The 18,839-nt window shown below is 37.7% G+C and overlaps 1 non-coding gene across 1 annotated transcript; it reads right to left on the bottom strand.

The window, feature by feature from the left end:
- Positions 1–17,749: 17,749 nt before the first annotated feature.
- Positions 17,750–17,825, bottom strand: Trnas-aga (transfer RNA serine (anticodon AGA)). The gene has a single exon. It is a non-coding gene; the product is annotated as a tRNA-Ser (tRNA).
- Positions 17,826–18,839: the final 1,014 nt, after the last annotated feature.

Below are 18,839 nucleotides of genomic sequence, written 5' to 3'. Positions count from 1 at the left end.
AAAGGAAATAACAATTATCAACCTATATGCATCCAATGTCACTGCACTCAATTTCATCAAACATGATCTAAAGGTCTTAAAAGCACATATAGACTCCAACACAGTAGAGGGAGACTCTAGTGAGGGAGACTCCCACAGTAGTGGGAGACTTTTATATGCCCCTATCACCAATAGATAGGTCATCCAAACAAACAAACAAAATAAAGAAATTCTAGAACTAATCACACCATAGATCAATTGGACCTAGCTGATGTCTACAGAATAGTTCATCTAACATCTGCACATTCTCAGCAGCCTAAGGAACTTTCTCCAAAATTGATCATATCTTAGGGCACAAAGCAAGTCTCAGCAAATATAAGAAAATGGAAATAATCCCCTGAATTCTATCTGATCACAATGCATTAAAGCTAGAACTCAACAACACAAACAACAGCAGAAATTATGCAGACAATTGGAAGCTGAGCAACACATTGCTCAATGATCAGTGGGTCATTGATGAAATAAAAGAGGAAACTAAAATGTTCCTGGAAGTTAATGAAAATGAAAATACAACCTACCAGAACTTATGGGACACAGCAAAGGCAGTCCTAAGAGGAAAGTTTATAGCCATGAGTGTATATATTAAAAGGACAGAAAGATCTCAAATAAATGACCTAATGCTTCATCTCAAACTCATAGAAAAACAAGAACAAGCAAAACTCAAATCAAGGAGAAGGAGAGAAATAATGAAAATAAGGGCCGAAATTAATGAAATAGAGACCAAAAAAACCATATAAAGAATCAATGAAATAAAAAGCTGATTCTTTGAAAAAATAAACAAGATTGACAAGCCCCTGGCAAATCTGACTTAAGTGAGGAGGGAAAAGACCCAAATCAGTAAAATCAGAAATGCAAAAGGGAAGATAATAAACACCAAGGAAATCCAGGGAATCATTAGAGACTATTTTGAGAACCTGTATTCCAATAAATTTGAAAATCTTAAAGAAATGGAAAAATTTCCAGATACTTATAACCATCCAAAACTGAACCAAGAGGATATTAACCACCTAAACAGATGTATAACACAAAATGAAATTGAAGCAGCAATAGAGTCTCCCAAAAAAAGAAAAGTCCAGGATCTGATGGATTCTCTGCAGAATTGTTTCAGACCTTTAAAGAAAAACTAATACCAACTCTCCTTAAACTTTTCTATGAAATAGGAAAGGAAGGAACACTGCCTAATTCATTCTATGAAGCTAGTAGTACACTCATCCCAAAACCAGACAAAGACACCTCCTAAAAGGAGAACTATAGGCCAATTTTCTTAATGAACATTGATGCAAAAATCCTTAATAAACTAATGGCAAACTGAATCCAACAACATATCAGAAAGATCAGTCACCATGACCAGGTTGACTTCATCCCAGGGATGCAGGGGTGATTCAACATATGCAAATCTATAAATGTAATACAGCACATTAATAGAAGCAAAGACAAAAACCACTTGGTCATCTCAATAGATGCAGAAAAAGTCTTTGATAAGGTCCAACACCACTTCATGATAAAAGCGCTAAGAAAACTAGGAATAGAGGGAATGTACCTCAAATTATAAAGGCTACATATGATAAACCTACAGCCAACATCATACTTAATGGAGAAAAACTGAAACCATTTCCCCTAAAATCAGGAATAAGACAAGTGTGCCCACTCTCCCCTCTCCTATTCAAAATAGTCCTGGAACTCCTAGCCAGAACGATTATTCAAGAAGAAGAAATAAAAGGAATAAAAATAAGTAAAGAAATTGTCAAAATATCCCTATTTTCAGACGATATGCTCCTATACCTTAAAGATCCAAAAAACTCTACTCAAAAACTCCTAGACACCATAAACAGCTACAGCAAGGTGGCAGGATACAAAGTCAACTTCCAAAAATCAGTAGCCTGTCTCTATACCAACCATGAACAAATTGAGGAAGAATGTAGGAAACAATTCCATGTACAATAGCTTAAAAAAAATCAAATACCTAGGAGTAAACTTAACAAAGGATGTGAATGATCTCTACAAGGAGAACTACAAACCTCTGAAGAAAGAGATTGAGGAAGACTACAGAAGGTGGAAAGACCTCCCATGCTCATGGATTGGTAGACTCAATATGGTAAAAATGGCTTTACTTCAAAAACCAATCTACATGTTCAACACAATTCCCATAAAAATCCCAATGACATTCATCACAGAGATTGAAAAATCTACCCTAAAGCTCATTTGGAAACAAAAGAGGCCGCAAATAGCTAAGGCAATACTCAGCAAAAAGAGTAATGCTGGAAGTATCACAATATCCAACTTCAAACTATACTACAGAGCCATAGCAATAAAAACAACATGGAACTGGCACAAAAACAGATGTGAAAATCAAGGGGATGGAATCGAGGACCCAGATATGAATTCACACAGCTATGCCCACCTTATCTTTGACAAATGTGCCAAAAACATATGATGCAGAATAGACAGCTTCTTCAACAAATGTTGCTTGGGAAAGGTTATCAGTCTGTAGAGAACTGAAAATAGATCTATGCCCATCATGCTGTACTAGTATCAACTCAAAGTGGATTAAAGACCTTAATATCAGACCCAAAACTATGAAGCTAGTAGAGGAAAGAGCAGGGAATACTCTGGAAGCAATAGGTATAGGCAAAGACTTTCTCAATAGAACTCCAGCAGCCCAACAACTAAGAGAAAGGATGGACAAATGGGACTACATGCAATTAAAAAGCTTCAGCACAACAAAAGGAATGGTCTCTAAACTGAATAGACCACCCACAGAGTGGGAAAAAATATTTGCTGGCTATACATCAGACAAAGGAGTGATAAACAGAATATACAGGACACTCAAAAAACTAAACTCCCCCCAAATCAATGAACCAATAAAGAAGTGGACAACTGAACTAAACAGAACTTTTTCAAAGATGGAAATCCAAATGGCCAAAAAACACAAGAAAAAATGCTCACCATCCCTGGCCATAAAGGAAATACAAATCAAAATCACACTAAGATTCTACCTTATTTCTGTTAGAATAGCTATCATCAAAAACACCACCAACAACAAATGTTGACTAGGATGTGGGGATAAACAAACCCTCATACACTGCTAGTACAACCACTTTGGAAAACAATATGGAAGCTTCTTAAAAAACTAAACATAGATCTGCCATATAATCCAGCAATACCACTCCTAGGGATATACCCAAAGAAATGCGACTCAGGTTATTCCAAAGACAACTGCACAACCATGTTTATTGCAGCACTATTCACAATAGCCAAGCTATGGAAACAGCCAAGATGCCTCATTACTGATGAATGGATTAAGAAAATGTGGTATTTAAATACAATGGAATTTTACTCAGCCACAAAGAAGAATGAAATTTTGTCATTTGCAAGTAAATGGACGGAACGGGAGAACATCATCTTAAGCAAAGCTAGCCAGGCTCAGAAGGTCAAAAATCGTATGTTCTCCCTCATATGCAGATTGTAGGCCTAAAACAAATGTAGTAATATTATTGGACATGGGTCACACCCAAAGGGGAGAACACATACAGGAGGAATAGGGAAAGGTAGGAAAACCCAAAACTTGAAAATGTTTGATGTGCCCACTGTAGAGGAGTGAATAAAGTAATTTTGAACTGGCAGAGACCACTATGGGAAGGACACTAGGAACTAGTGAAGAGGTCTGGTAGAGGTGAACCAATGAGGGTTGTAATACACATGTGCATGGAAGCAATGCTAGGAATATCTCTGTATAGCTATTTTTATCTCAAACTAGCTAAAATGCTATGTCTTTCATATTATCTCTTATGTTTTCTCTTCAACAAAATTGGAGAAGAAGAGGGCAGAACAGGTTCTGCCTGGAAGCAAGAGGGTGGGTGGGATTATGGGGGGGGGCTGGGTGCAGGGGGGAGGGGCAGCCCAAACAATGTGTGCACATATGAATAAATGTATATACAATAAAAAAATAGAAATGTAACAGCCAAAAAAAAAGAATGTCATTGTCCAAAAATGCAATAAATTGAATGACAACAAATTCATATTAAAAACAAAATAAAATATAGGAATGGGAGAGTTGGCAAGACAGGAACTTGTGGTCTGAGAGTGGTATTTTAGGGGTTAAGTGTTAGAGTTGAAAACAAGGTTCAAAGTGGGCTGTGGGACGGATTGACTGAAGTGTACTTAATTTGTCAGAATTGAGGAGGTCAAAGTTACTGAAAAATAATGAAGCTCCCAGAATTGAAAATACCCAGATGTCTTTGAAGGTACAGTTTTAATAAAAATTTGTTTCCCCTAAGGACAAATGAAAACAAAGAGGCAGAGAATCAAAGTTGTATAATAATTAGGTTAAGCATATTTGTACAATAATATTTCTTCAAAGAAGCAGATGGCAAAATTTTTCCCTTTTACTTTCATTTAATTTCAATTTTCTGGCTCTTGAAACAGCCACACAAAACCATTTGCGTGTGACATGTATATTGCATTCATATATTAAAATTAAAGCCATTATCATTATGGCAGGGAATGATGGTGTAATAAACAGACCATAAAATAAAATTGAATGTTTGTGCAGTGACTTATGCCTTATAAAACTAATATATGTGGCTGTTTTCCCAGTATCCTTATTGCGATGGCCTGAGCCAGTGACCAGCACACATTGCAGCATGAAATATGCTTAATGAAGTTATAATGATCTCCACATCGCCATTAATAGAGCATTACATTAAAATGATGTCATTGTCAATCAGGAACATGGTCAAATATGCTTAATATGAAACATGTTAAGATAGCACTCTAGAACAAAGAAAGATGTGGCCAACCAAGTGCAGGTAGCACAGTCTAATGGGACTCACAATGTGACATCCATAGGTGAAAAGGGAGAAGAGGGAAACAGGGGAAGGAGGCCACATTTGTTTCTCTCAAGCAGGAGCTCAGAAAGTCACACTAGGGCTCCTGATCACTTTGGCATTGATCCTTGGTGATTCTCAAAAGATTTGGCCAATATAATTTGATAGCTTCCTATACTAGAATACACCACTTTTTCATGTTGTTCTTATTCTGATACTTGAATAAGATATGAATTCATGTTAGTTCTTTTCTCTATCAAATTCAGTTAAAGCCAAGTACAGTAATCACATCTAAATAAATACTTGTATCTTATCATCCTAATGATTTAACTATTCTTCAAAAAGTTTGGCTTTCCTAGATGATTTGTTTTTCTTAACTACGTGTTTGGTGATACAAAACTTAACTCTTCACTAAGAAGTTGCCAGCCACTCCTATGCTGAGGTGAACGAAGTAATTCAAACGTACCTTTCTTCTCACATAAGTCGCTAGATTTTGAAGCAGAAGTTTACTGGCCTCAAAAGATCTTTCTCTTTGTATCCATGGTTTGTCGACAGAGTTGACTTCATGGGCATGGGACCAGTGTGGTCACACAGAATCTCCTAATCAAAAGGACCTCAGACTTGGGACTAATGTTTTGCAGTTTGTTTGTTTTGCTTTTTAAGACATGTTCTTGCAACTTAGGCTTGCCTCAAACTTGAGAGTTTTCTGCCTCAGTCTCCCAAGTGCTGGGATTACCACCATGTCCAGTGCTGTCGTGGAATTCTATATAACTTTTTTTGGGCATTACTGCATTTTGAATTCAAGGCCTGGTACTTGCTAGACAGGAGCTACCCTACTACTTGAGTCACACCCCTACCTCTTTTTTTGCTCTGGTTATTTTTCAGATAGGGTCTTATGCTTTTTTCCTGGGGCCAATCTCAGACTGTGATCCTCCTACCTCTGCCTTCTGGCTAGCTGGGATTACAGGTGTGAACCACCTTGCCTGGTCCTATCAGAAAATTCTTGATAGCTTTCTTAGAATTTATATTTATCAGTGAAGTCTGATGGAGCAATGGAGCATGTGCTGGGGACCTGGAACCTCAGTTCATGTCTGGTTCCTCCTTCTACCACTTCTTCTGCTCCCCACTTCCTCATATCCTAGCCAGGCTCAGCCTGTCCCTCTTGGCTTGAGCTCCATGACTGCTGCTGCCTTCTTCTTGAGATGGCAATTAGGTTGTCTTGGTGGGGAGGAGGAGGGTGCTAGAGGAGGTTGGGGTGAGCAGTATTTTGCTATCTACTGCTCCTAAAGGGGGTTTGGTCACAAACAGAAGGTTCAGAATTAAGGTGGGTCCCACAACATCTCAGAGCAGGGCAAACGGGTGGGTGACTGCCCCTGCCTCAGGCCGCTATGTCCATGCTATGCTTGGCAGGCGAGTTGGCAGGGAGGGACTTCAGCTCACTCCATCCAGGCTCTGACTGCAACCTGGAGTGAAGATCCCAGTCCCTCACTGTTTGCTCCTCTATCATGGGTTGGGGCCCTGGGGTAGAGGGGCTGAAAAGGGATTTTACTTCCCTGCTCTGGCTGGGGCATGCTGGAAGCTTGGTGTCTGTAAGGAAATAGTTAGTGGGCACATGTGCAAAGTCACAGGAGAGGCCCGTGGGTGCCATGCAAATATTCCTATGCTTGAGAAAGTATGACATTTAATAGCAAATGAAAGTCACCATGATAAACAAACAGAGAAGGAAAAGTTTTGTATTGTGGTTCTTAGACGGACACTTTTTTTCTGTTTTTTGAATGAGCTTCATTTTGCACTGGGCCTTGCAAATTGTGTAGTTGGCTTTGTCTGCAGAGCCTGTTGCTGGGTGGCTGGGGATCAGTGAGTCTTTTGGAAGGAAAAGACTGTTGTATAGAAGGTGAGAGATGATGCTTACAGTTCAGCCTCAGGTGTCTGCTGCCGTGTCAGGGATGAGCTCAGTATTGCAATATTATTCACAAGAACCTGGAAAACCAGATGTTTGCATGAAGAATTTTATGTAAATTTTCAGGCACAGTGTATCAAGGAGATGTATTTGAACTGGGGACCCCTGGTTTACAGGTCACCAGAATGTAGCTGAGGCTATTGGTACCCCTAGATTCATCCATCCTTGCCTAATTGTCATGCCTTGGGAAAAAAAGACTGAACACAGGAGTAGGAAACTAAGGAGCTGAATTTACACTCCAGGGTCCTGGAAAGCATTTTGCTGCAGGATAATCAATACATTCATTAAGTTGTGAACATCCAATGTCCAACCACGACATCTAGTGGCAATGAAAGGAACGACTGCCGTATCAGGCCCAAAGGCTCACTTAGTTTGTCCACCAGTCAGGCATTGAGAGTTAGGAAGAAAGTCTCAGGCCTAAACTGGGGAAGTGCAGGTCTCAAGAGAGAGAGGTAATGGACTTTGTATTAATACAGGAGGGTGGAGTGATTCAGTGGAAAAATACAAGATGCATCCCAACAGGCATTCCAAGCCAGTTATATGGGCTGTCCTAGTTATATTGCTCCTGAAATATGTTTTGAATAAATGCCTCAAATGTCAAAAAAGAGGTCTTCCACTTAGGGGGTTCTTTTTATTTATGGAACTTCAGTAGGAATATTTCAAAAAGAGTTAAAATTATAATAAATTCTTATGAGATGTTTTATGCCTTTATAGACAGCTATTGACTTATAATGCTATTGTTCAATATATATTAAGCAATAAATATTTAGTGAGTCTGGAACTGTTCTAGGATAAGTATATACACTGTATAAGGTATCTTACTTGGCATTTAAATCCCTCATTAAACTTCTTAAGTTTTAACCTGAGAAAATGCAAGGAAATACAAATATGAGATTCTACTTTATTCATTTGTTGAACAAATATTTATTATGGATAAGTTGGTACATGAATCAAGTTAGGTACTGGGACACAAGAGCAAGAAAGGTGCTTATGCTTGCTGTTTTCATGGAGCCTACAAAATGGTAGGGTAAAATGTATTGGGAAATTGGGAAAGCCCTTCACACAAATAATTATTACCAGTTTCCTAAGGGCTAAGAAGAGGCACAAAGTGCTGTGAGACAGTAATGTTAAGATGGTCTCTGAGAAAGAGACATTTAAACTGGTAATTGAAGGATGAGTAGGTGTACAAGAGAGGGGGAGAGGGAGGGACAGGGAGAAAAATATTTCTGATGGAGGGAACAGCATTTTTGATGGTTGGATAAAAGCCACTGGGAGCAGATTTGAAGCCCCTAGTTCAATAATCAAAGGGCACAGTGGTCAGCAATGAGGCTGAATTATGGAGGCCTTGTATTTTGTGTCCAGGAATTAGCCTCTTAGCCACCCTACAGAGTGTAGTCATTGAAGAATTTTAAGCAGGTAAGTGCCATAATGAGGCATTTAAAAAAAAATCACTGACTGCAATGAATAAAGTAGACTGTAGCTTCTTGAGAAAATAAATTCAAAAAGCATTGTTTGAATGCAAGGACTCTTGAAACACAGAACCAGGTATATCAAGAAAAATGATCAGATGAAATTTTAAGTTTTTTTTTCCTTTTTGGTGGTACTGGGGTTTGAACTCTGGGCCTCACACCACTTGAACCATATCCTCAGCTAAGTTTTTATCCACAGGAATAGCAGGAGTAATCTTCTCATCCGTCTTTTTGCAGTGTATGTAGTGTCATAAAAAGTCATGTTTTGCACAAAGTCTGGCATATTTATAACTTTCAATAGATGAGTATGTTAAACTACAGTAAGCTAAGTATATGGGTTTGGATTTACAGAATACTTGTTTCTTGGTTTGCTTTTTGGTTGGAAAAAGGAACTTAGGAAGGATTTATGATCATGTGCTGAATAATACACTGTGGATAGGGTAGTATGTGCCACATAGCCTAGATGTAAAGTGAGTTATATGGTCCACATACTCTTTGATGCTCATACAAGGACAAAATTGCCTAGAGTGCATTTCTCACAATGTATTCCCATTGCTAAGCAATGTATGACTTCATTTTTCATTCTTAAATATAGAAGCTTTCTTAGAGAAAGATTTATAGTATATCAAGGAATAGATATTACTGCTAGTTCTGTTAGTAATGATCATTTTTGCAATTTTGTTGTTAAATTCGCTCTCTGCATGCACACACATGAACGCATATTTACTTATTTCATGTATTCCTCACAAAAACCGAATGGGGTATGTACTATATTATTATCCTTTTTTTAAGGATGCTGAAACACATAAGTTAGTTACTTTGTTCCAAATTGCATGGCTCATTGATTACATAACCAGGATATAAAACAATATTTGATTCTATGAAAAATATTGAAATAACCCTTCTATATATAATATAATGCATTTTACAGTAAGCTGTTGAATATTAGAGGAGCATGGTGATAGAGAATGAGTAAGTAATAGTGGAAGGGGTTAATTTGATTAAAGCATGATCTAAACAGGCCTGAAGTACCAAGGCAACCCCCCTCCCTTGGACTATCAATATACACTTTTAAAGAAATGAAGGGAAAGAAGGTAAAATGTGTCTTTCCGGTGGACATAAGAAAGGGAGAACGAGGGTGAATATGGTGGATGTATTTTGTATCAATATCTAAAAACAGAAGAATGAAACCTAGTAAAATTGTCCTAGGAAAGGGGGGAGGGGGAAGAGGGAGAATGATGGAGGAGGTAAATCTAAGATATATTGTAAGCACATACGTAAAAATCACAATGTTTTCCCCTGTACAACTATTGTATGTTAATAAAATTATAAAAATATTTGATCCTAGAGTGATAATTCATAGCTATCATACACTTGGCTTTTCATATCTGTAGATTTTGCACCTGTGGGTTCTATAACCATGTATCAAGCTTATTTGAAAAAATTGTTTCTGTGCTGAACAGGTACAAACTTTTATAATTACTATTGTTGTGCAGAGGGTACATTGTGACATTTACAAAAGTTCTTACAGTCAAATATACCACAGTTGAATTCACCCCATCTTTCATTCTCCTTTATAACCCCCTCCTCCATTCCTGGAATAGTTTCAACAGGTTTCATCTTTCCATTTACATACATACATACACAATGTTGGCACCATATACACCTTCATACTCCCTTCTTCAGACATCCTCCCCCCTTTACACTGGTAACAACCACCCCAGACAGGACCTATTCTGCCCTCCTGTTCTCTGAGGTACAAACATTCCTTGTTATCATTCTCTAAACAACACAGTACACCATTATTTATACACCACTTACATTGTATTAGGTATTACAAATAATCTAGAGAAAATTTAAAGTATGTAGTAGGATGTGTGTAGGTTATATGCAAATACTATGGCATTTTACATGGGGACTTGAAATCTGTGGACCTTAGTGTCCGTGGTGGGAGGGGGGTGGTGTCATGGAACCACTAGCCCATGGATCCCAAGTGACAACTGTCCTGCTTTCTAAGATGAAAGTTAAATTTTGAATTATGGCAAAAATAAGAAATCTACCCAATAAATATAAAACCTATCCTGCCTTGAGAAAACTCAATATAGAGTAAAAAACTCTGTACAAACCCGGAAAATGTTTAAGTGTAATGGAACTCTTCAGTTTTCAGAAAGATGCACCATTCTTAAGTGTTCTTTTTGCAGTAATTTTTCCAGAATACTTAGAGTAATTTGATATATAAAACCCCATTGCTTCTGATTCACTTTTCTATCATCAAAATGTTAAGCAGCATGTTACAGACACAGGATGTATCTGTAAACAGTGTCTCAATGAATAAAAGCATATGGCTGCTGTGGATAAGGACTGTGCACAGAAATGCCCTAGGAGGTGATAATTCAACATTACTATCTTCTACAACAAAGATGCAGGTAAGAAAAGGTGGAATGCTCAGGGCATGGGAAAACGAAGTGGTAGGCTACTGAAGCGAGAATTTCAGAGCCTGGAGCTGATGCCACCTTGGTGACAGGCAGTTTGAGCTGCAGACTTAATCTTTGGGGATGTGTCTGGGCACTGAGATGGTGCTTCTACCAGGATTGGCAGTAAAATCCCAGGGGTCTCTTTATAGGCCCTGGGGCCTGGTCAATTTTGATCTTCTTGGGTAGCTGTCATTGAGATCGCTTTGGTCACCTCTCTTTGCAGAACAGAAGAAGGTGGTGTGAGATGTATCTTGGTTACTGTGCTCTTCTTATGTAGGCTCTGATGCTACATTTGACTTTCAAATAGAACTGATTTATTTTTCCCGTTAGTTTTATTTTCACTGTCAATACTTCCAGTTCTGGTCTTCTCAGAGAAAGATCTGAAATAATAATAGCTGAAGAAACAGAAGCAAACATAACATGACAATTGATCATCTCAATTTCCCACTTATGAACTTGGTCTTGGTATTTTTTTAAGAACAGAACTTGTTAACTTGTGGCCACTGCACACGAGTGACAGGGTCCAAAAAATCCTTTATACTGTGTGTTTAGTTGTATGTACATGTTTTTGGGAGAATTCATTGTTTTTATTAGATGTGCAAAGGCTTTTGTGAACACACAGTAAAGAATCGCTTCTGTAATGTATTTTCAGAGGAATTGCATTTCTTTATTAATTCAGTAAATATGTTTTGAGAACATAAGACGAGACAGACAGTGTTTGAAGGCTGGAATACAGCTGTGAGCCAGACAGATAAAGATTCCTCTTCCATTGAACTCACATACCAAAGAGAATTACATTTCACAAGAAATGTTATGAAAATCAGCGAAAACACAGTAATGGCAAAATGCTCAGATCCTAATCTCAGACATGCCATATTACCCAGGAATACTCAGTGGAACACAAGTCTAGGGGTTCTTATTTACGTAGAGTCAAACATCTGGACAGTGGACTTAATTTTTCACTTTGCTCTTGATTCTTTCCGCATTGTAGACATAACTGTGGTGTCTTGAAGAATTTGGTTTCCTCCTTCTAAGTGGGTTTTTGGCTCTGAAACTCGTTGAATTCTCTGCAGTAATTCCTGTGGGAGCAAGGCAGTCCTCGTACGGTGGAAGCTGATGGTTCATGTGGTCCCTCTGTTCTGTTTTCTTTGCTCTCTTTTCTGGCGGGAGTTCTGCTTGTCTAGGTCACCGTCAGCTGCCACTTGATGGAGCTATAACATCAGGCAAGGGACATTTCTCTTGATTCAAGTAGTAACTTCCCTGGTACTTACCATCAATTTCCTCAGCTGTAATATGTAAAGATTGTTGATTTCCTGTAGTTTTTGAGGTACAATAGTTTATTACTTATTTGGCTTGAGTTCTTGAGTTCTTTTACAGAATCCTACCTAAGGCAAACTTTTTAAAAATTAGGGTTTGTTTTGTTTTGACAATTTCATGACACCCTTGAAGATAAGTGAACTTCTGGGGTTTTGTACGACAATACTTGTAATTATTGGGGTAGGTCTGTTAAATGCTGCTGATGGGTTTTGTACAACCTTAATAACTAAGGACATGACTTAAGCATTTCTGACATGGAGGGTCATTCAGTGGTTTCCTGTTGCCTTGAGATAAATCATAGAAATTCTAAATTGAAATATTTCTCAAGATTCATTAGTGTTCATATATTGCAGACAGCATCTAGGAAAATTCATGTTATTTTTATTATTATATCAAAAAAACTTCAATTTATCTGAATATCTATCTTTTATTATCTCTACTCACAGTACTTCTAGTACTCTGTAAGCTCTTTACTAATGAGAAATCTTTTTATGAAAGGTATTGTCTTTCAAATTACCTGCTAAATTACTAATTCCTTAACCTTCAATATTGGATTTAGAATCAGATTCTTTTTATTTTATTTTAGTTTTTTTTGGCGGTACTGGGGTTTGAACTCAGGGCCTCACACTTGCTAGGCAGGTGCTCTACCATGTGAGCCATTCTGCCAAGAAAATCAGAGTCTTAACCACAAGCTAATATATGACTAGTAGGACCTATACATGGAATTGTGATTATTATTTAATTTGTGCTATCATCGATAGAGTACATGACATATTTAAATATAACCTTCCCCTGTCTGTATTCTTTTTCGCTATAGGTTTATTGCTGTTCTCTATAAGCAATAATGGTGTCTCAGATCAGAGGTAAATTTGAGGACTGACTAGTCAGTAGAAACTTATTTGTACATACAGTTGATTGAACGTGATGGAAGATTCTGTGACTTTGGGTTAGGAATGATCATTACTCTTCTAGAAAGATCTTTTTTATTTTTATTTTTTGGCAGAACTGGAGTTTGAATTCAGGGCTTTGCTCTTGCTAGGCAGGCGCTCTACCATTTGAGTCACGCCCCCAGCCCTTTTTTCTCTGGTTATTTTTTGATAGGGTCTCACTTTTCACCCAAGCCAGTCTGGACTGTGATCCTTCTGTATGCTTCCTGTCATAGCTAGGATGACAGATGTGCATCACCTCATCCAGCTATTGGTTGACATGGGGTCTCAAGAACTTTTTACCTGGGCTGACCTGAAACCGCAATCCTTCTTATCTTAGCCTCCCAAGTAGCTAGGATTACAGGCTGAGCCACAGGTGCCCCACCAAATTCTAAGTGTAAAAATATGATATTCATGTATGTAAATGGAACAATGAGACCTGTTGAAACTGTTATAAAAAGGGAGGATAAAGGAGAAAGACAGGGGATGAATCTAACTAAGATATACTGCAAGCATTTTTTGTAAGTATCAAAATGTAAGCCCTGTATAGCTGCAATATACTAATAAATAAATTTCAAAAAATGAAAATGGTGGTAGAAAAAAAATGAAAACATTTAAAATATATATGTTGTGACCGTAATATCAATTCCTTAGATTGTGAGTAAAATAAGAACATGTTTATCCAACTATTTTATTTCATTTTAGTACTGGGGTTTGAACTCAGGGCCTTGTTCTTGTCATGTACTGTATCAATGATAGCACAAATTAAATAATAATCACAATTCCATGTATAGGTCCTACTAGTCATATATTAGCTTGTGGTTAAGAGTCTGATTTACTTGGCAAAATGGCTCACATGGTAGAGCACCTGCCTAGCATTCCTTTTTTAAAATTTATTTTTAACTGGATACATAAAAACATAAAATTATACATAAAATGGAGTACCATGTAAAGTTTTTATCATGCATACTAGTTTTTCTTTGATTGGTTTACTCATTAGATGATATAGGTAATATTTGTCAAGACAATAGAATACATGGGCAAAACGTGATTTTTCTGTTGGCTAGACCCGACATTGAACTCTAACTCTACCTCATCAGTCTGCTCCTAGACAAGAAAGATTGGGAGCATCTGAAGTATTAGTCATATTAGTCCAGATCTTTTCTTTGGGAGACAATACTGGGGTTTGAACCCAGGGCCTCATGCTTACTAGACAGGTGGCTTGTGGCTTGCTAGTGTCTGCCACTTGAGCCAGTCCACCAGTCCTAGTCTAGATCCTTGAGACAAGAGGTCATAAGACTGGAGCACGTCCCTCCTTTTACCTCCTTGAGGGATCACAGTGGAAGTATTTGACTGAGTGGTCATAGACCATACACCCATGCCTTGGGTGCCATTGGGTAGAAGAACCAGCCATCTCTCGCTCCCCTTTTGCTCCTATAATGGAAGTAGTAGACTCTGTATCCAACCAGCAATACATATTTTGGAGAACTGTCCCCAAAGATGAAGGTGGTTTGGTGGCTGGTCATTAAAATAATAAATCAATTTTCACCTCCCTGGGTTCAGCCTTTGTGACCGATTCATTACATATCTGTCACAGTGTTTAGCATACAGCAATCATCCATGAGCACCCATTCATTAATAGCTGAGGGACTACTGTATCAGGCACAGTTCACTACTTTAGGGGAGCTTAACTCTATCTGCAAGAATAGTGTCTTGTTCATCTTCACACACATCTTCTCATCTTTTTAGTTCCAGTCATATACGAGTGCATTTCATGTTCTGTGCACACCTGAGTCTCCCTCTGCCTGAGTGACTGCTGTTGGTAGGCTGTGCCTCACCTGTGGATGTTGGGGTACCTGACTCTGGTCTTTTGTTCCTGTCTGGGTTCAGCTGTTCTCAATGCATGCCAGACAATCAGTAGTGATCATTGAACAGAGAAATAAAATGATAGAGGGGGCTACCTTGCAATTATTTCCCCTTCTATATGGCTACAAATATTACTGAACAGCCACCAAAGTGAAGGTGAATCCAGGGAGAGGAATATACTTTTCCTCCATGGACTATTTAATTTGGGAGTTAAGAAATGGATTCTGAAAATTGTGCTCAGTCCCACAGGATTTTAAGATTGCGGTGCATAATTGATGCTATGCTTTAGTATGAAAGAGGCCACTTGGGAGTTAGGTATGGAATGCTTTCCTTGAAGGCCTCTCCTCCCTAAGGATTCAAAGGATTACGATGTCAAGATTTAAAACTCCTAGTTACGTTACTTGTGACTCATACTCTGCACTGCTTTCCATTATATGAAAAAATGGATCTTAGGGGAGTTAGATGTCTCTTCTAGGTTGCTTTTTAAACTTTCAAAAACCTCTAGGACTCCATTCTATTTTTTCATGTATAACTTTGTGTTAGCAAATTTAAATACCTACACCATTTTCAAATGGCTAATATTCTCTAAAGGGACACTTTCCAACAAAGAAAATGGTAGAATAATTGCTTCTCTCTTCTTGATGGTCCTCAATACTAAAAAAAATAAATTAAATATTAGGTATAAATGGAGGAAAAGCTTAGACTCCAAAACAAAGTCTGAACAAACCAGAAGAAATAGAGAAAGAAGAGTTGATGTCTTCATTTACAAGGAACTACAGCTCTGTGCCACCCAAAGATCTCTAAGGTCACCAACCAGTTAGGAGCCGTCCTGAGCCAGGGCTTGAGAAAATGCAATTGGATTGGGTTGGTTGTGTTAATGACTTGCAAGCAGTGAGCACTGTGACAGTTCCAAGTGAAAATCAGCTGCAGAAGTCCCCCACTTATGACTTAGGATTTTTAAAAATTTTACTATAGTGTGAAAATGTTACACATTCAGTAGAAACTGTACTTAGAATTTTGGTCTTTTCTTGGTCTGACAATGAGTGATACCAGGCTCTCTGGAGGCAGCAGATAGCAATCACAGTACCCAGTTAGCCACACAGTCACAGGAGCAAACAACCAACAACCTATAGTGTGCTGGCTTCTCAGCTGTGACACTCAGAAGATTACGCACACTAGATGCATTTTGTACTTACGATGTCTTCAACTTCCAGTGGGTTCACTGGAACATAACCCCGATCGAAAGTCGAGGAACATCTTTACTCAATTTGGTGTGATAATGAAGTCACTAACTGACTTGTCTAAACTTGTCTCTTTTAAAATGCAGGCTTATTGTCCCACTCTACTAAAACCAAGCAGGTATAAATTCGGTGTTCTTAAATATGCAAAAATTTGCATTTCTCCCCTCCATTTCTGAAAAATAACTCTCATTGAGATGAATGTAATTTTACATCTCTCTATATCTCTGCTGTCTTTTGGAAATGCATTTCCCCCAAGGCTTTTATATTTAATCCTTTCATAGCATGCAGTTTATCTTTAACTTTGCCTCTAAGAAGTCATTTATATTTTTCATAAGCTATTGAGACTTACCAGATCATAGAAAGCTGTTTGTCAGCTTTTAAAGTCCTGGCTTTGATTTGAGGATCTCTGGGTTTTTTCCATTCCTCATTAACAGACTGATAAGGCAGATATCTTGTGATAACTGTGGTGGGGAATTTAAAATTTTTTTAGCTTGAAATTTGCACCCAATATCTTAAAAAAAAAAAAAAAATCTCTGTAGCGCCATCTTGTGGACCAATTACATATCTATAGGAATCAAACATTAAATGTGATGATTTGTCATTCTTATAAAGATCTTTTAGTACAATAGTAAAATTAATTCTTGTACTATATTACTCAAAAACTTTAAATATTTGCTATTTTTAGGAGGCAATCCAAAGGTGAAACTGATAAATCTAAGGTTATTGTAATAAATAATTCAACCCAAGACCAGCCAGTAGAAACAGATGGCGCTTCTGGAAGAACTTGAAAAATTTCCACTCTTACATGGACATAAACCTTCTACTTGGAACTCTGTGACTGCATGGACTTAGCACAGGCCTGTAAATCTATGTGGCTGCTTTTTTTTTTTTTGTGGTCTTGAGTCACATTCTTTTAATTTGATGCATCTCACGGTACGGAAAGCAGAGGCTAACTCAAAACACAAGAGCACAAGTTCTGGTTATTCTCAGTTGGAGCAGCTATCTTTCCTCTTCCAGGGATTGCTTCCTTCTTCTTTGTTTTGCGTGTGAGAATGTGGATTCCAGTAAGAGGACAAAGGACATTTTAGCAACCTCTTATTATACCTAAGCCTGGGTTTAACTCCCTGAATAACTGAATAGGCATATAATCCTATGGATTTCTTAAGGTAGTGAGTTGAGTCTGGATGGATTACAACACTTTTTTTTCCCTGAGTCTTTTCAAATGATTAGCATCACTCTGTAGACATTTGTGTTTGAGAGGTTACAACTGGCTTTGATGAATAATCTGAAGCAGAGGGAAAATAAATATGCAAGGAAAGAAAGAAAAAAGAAAACAAGGTGAATCTATGTCATAACACCCTTTTAATTTTTTTTTACTTTTTAATTGACATAATATTTGCAATTGGTAATGGGGTAGAGTCTTATAATTTGATATGTGTGTACAATATATAATGGTAAAATGAAAGCAATTAGCATTTCTGTCCCCTCAAATGCTACTATTTCTATATGTTGGGAACCTTTAAGCTCTTCTAATTATTTTGAAATGTATAATTGATTATTATGTACAATCTATAGTTACTTTACTTTGTTTTTAGCCATCTATTCTTGCTGATAGGTTGGTGGCTTTTTTTTGATGGTACTGGGAGTTGAACTCAGGGCCTCATGCTTTCTAGGCAGGCACTCTACCGCTTGAGCCATACTCCCATCCATTTTGCTTTTAGATAATGTTGAGATAGGGTCTCACTTTATGCTCAGATTGGCCAGGACCATGGTCCTATTATGTGTATTTCCCCTTGTAGGGAGGAATGTACTACTGCACCCAGGCATAGGTTGAGATGAGGTCTCACAAACTTTTTGCCTCAGCTGGCCTCAAACTCTGATGCTTCCAATCTCTATGTTCCAAGTAGCCTGTAAAGCTGTGAACTTTGCCAACTTTATGTAGTTGGTGAAAATAAGCTAGATTTGTTAAGATTTTTTTTATTGGGAGATAAGTCATTTACCCAAAAATTATATTGGAGAACTATGTGAAATAAATTTGGGATCTGCAGTTGTCATCTGATTTATTGGCTCAAGTTTTAGTGTTAATTTTTGTAACTGATCATCTTTTCTGCCTATAATTGAACAAATCAGTTAGTAAGAAAATGGAATTACTTACACAAATACATTGATTATTTGTGTCCTAGCAATATGCTAGCATTACAAACATGAGGCTATGCCACACTCTTGCCAGGATGTAGAGAAAAAGGATCATTAGTTGACTGCTGGGACGAGAATGTAAAATGGTATCCCTTCTTTGGGGAACAGTTTAGCATTTTCTTAAAAATCTAAACACGCAACCATTGTATGATTCAGAGATTGTGCTACTGAAGAAATAGAATCTTGTGTCCACACAAATGTTTATAGCAGCTTTATTTGTAATAGCTCTAAAACTGGAAGCAAAGCAGATGTCCTTCAACAAGAAAATGGGTCAGTAAACTGTGGAGCATCATATCATGGAATATTACTCAGGGATTAAAAGGAACAAAGTACAGATACGTACACAATTTGAATGACTCTTTAGGGAATTATGTTAAGAGAAGAGAGTCAACCCCAAAAGGCTACATACAATATGATTCAATTTAAGTAACATTTCTGAAGTGACAAACTCATAGAAATGGAGAACAGATAGTGGTTATGTGTAGGCTAGGAGAAAGACAAAGGGGAAGTGGGTGTGGCTGTAGA

The sequence above is a fragment of the Castor canadensis genome, chromosome 9 (assembly GCF_047511655.1).
Source record: "Castor canadensis chromosome 9, mCasCan1.hap1v2, whole genome shotgun sequence".
NCBI lineage: Eukaryota > Metazoa > Chordata > Mammalia > Rodentia > Castoridae > Castor > Castor canadensis.
The sequence above is the reverse complement of the archived record's forward strand: the minus strand, read 5'-3'. Positions and strand labels throughout refer to the sequence as shown.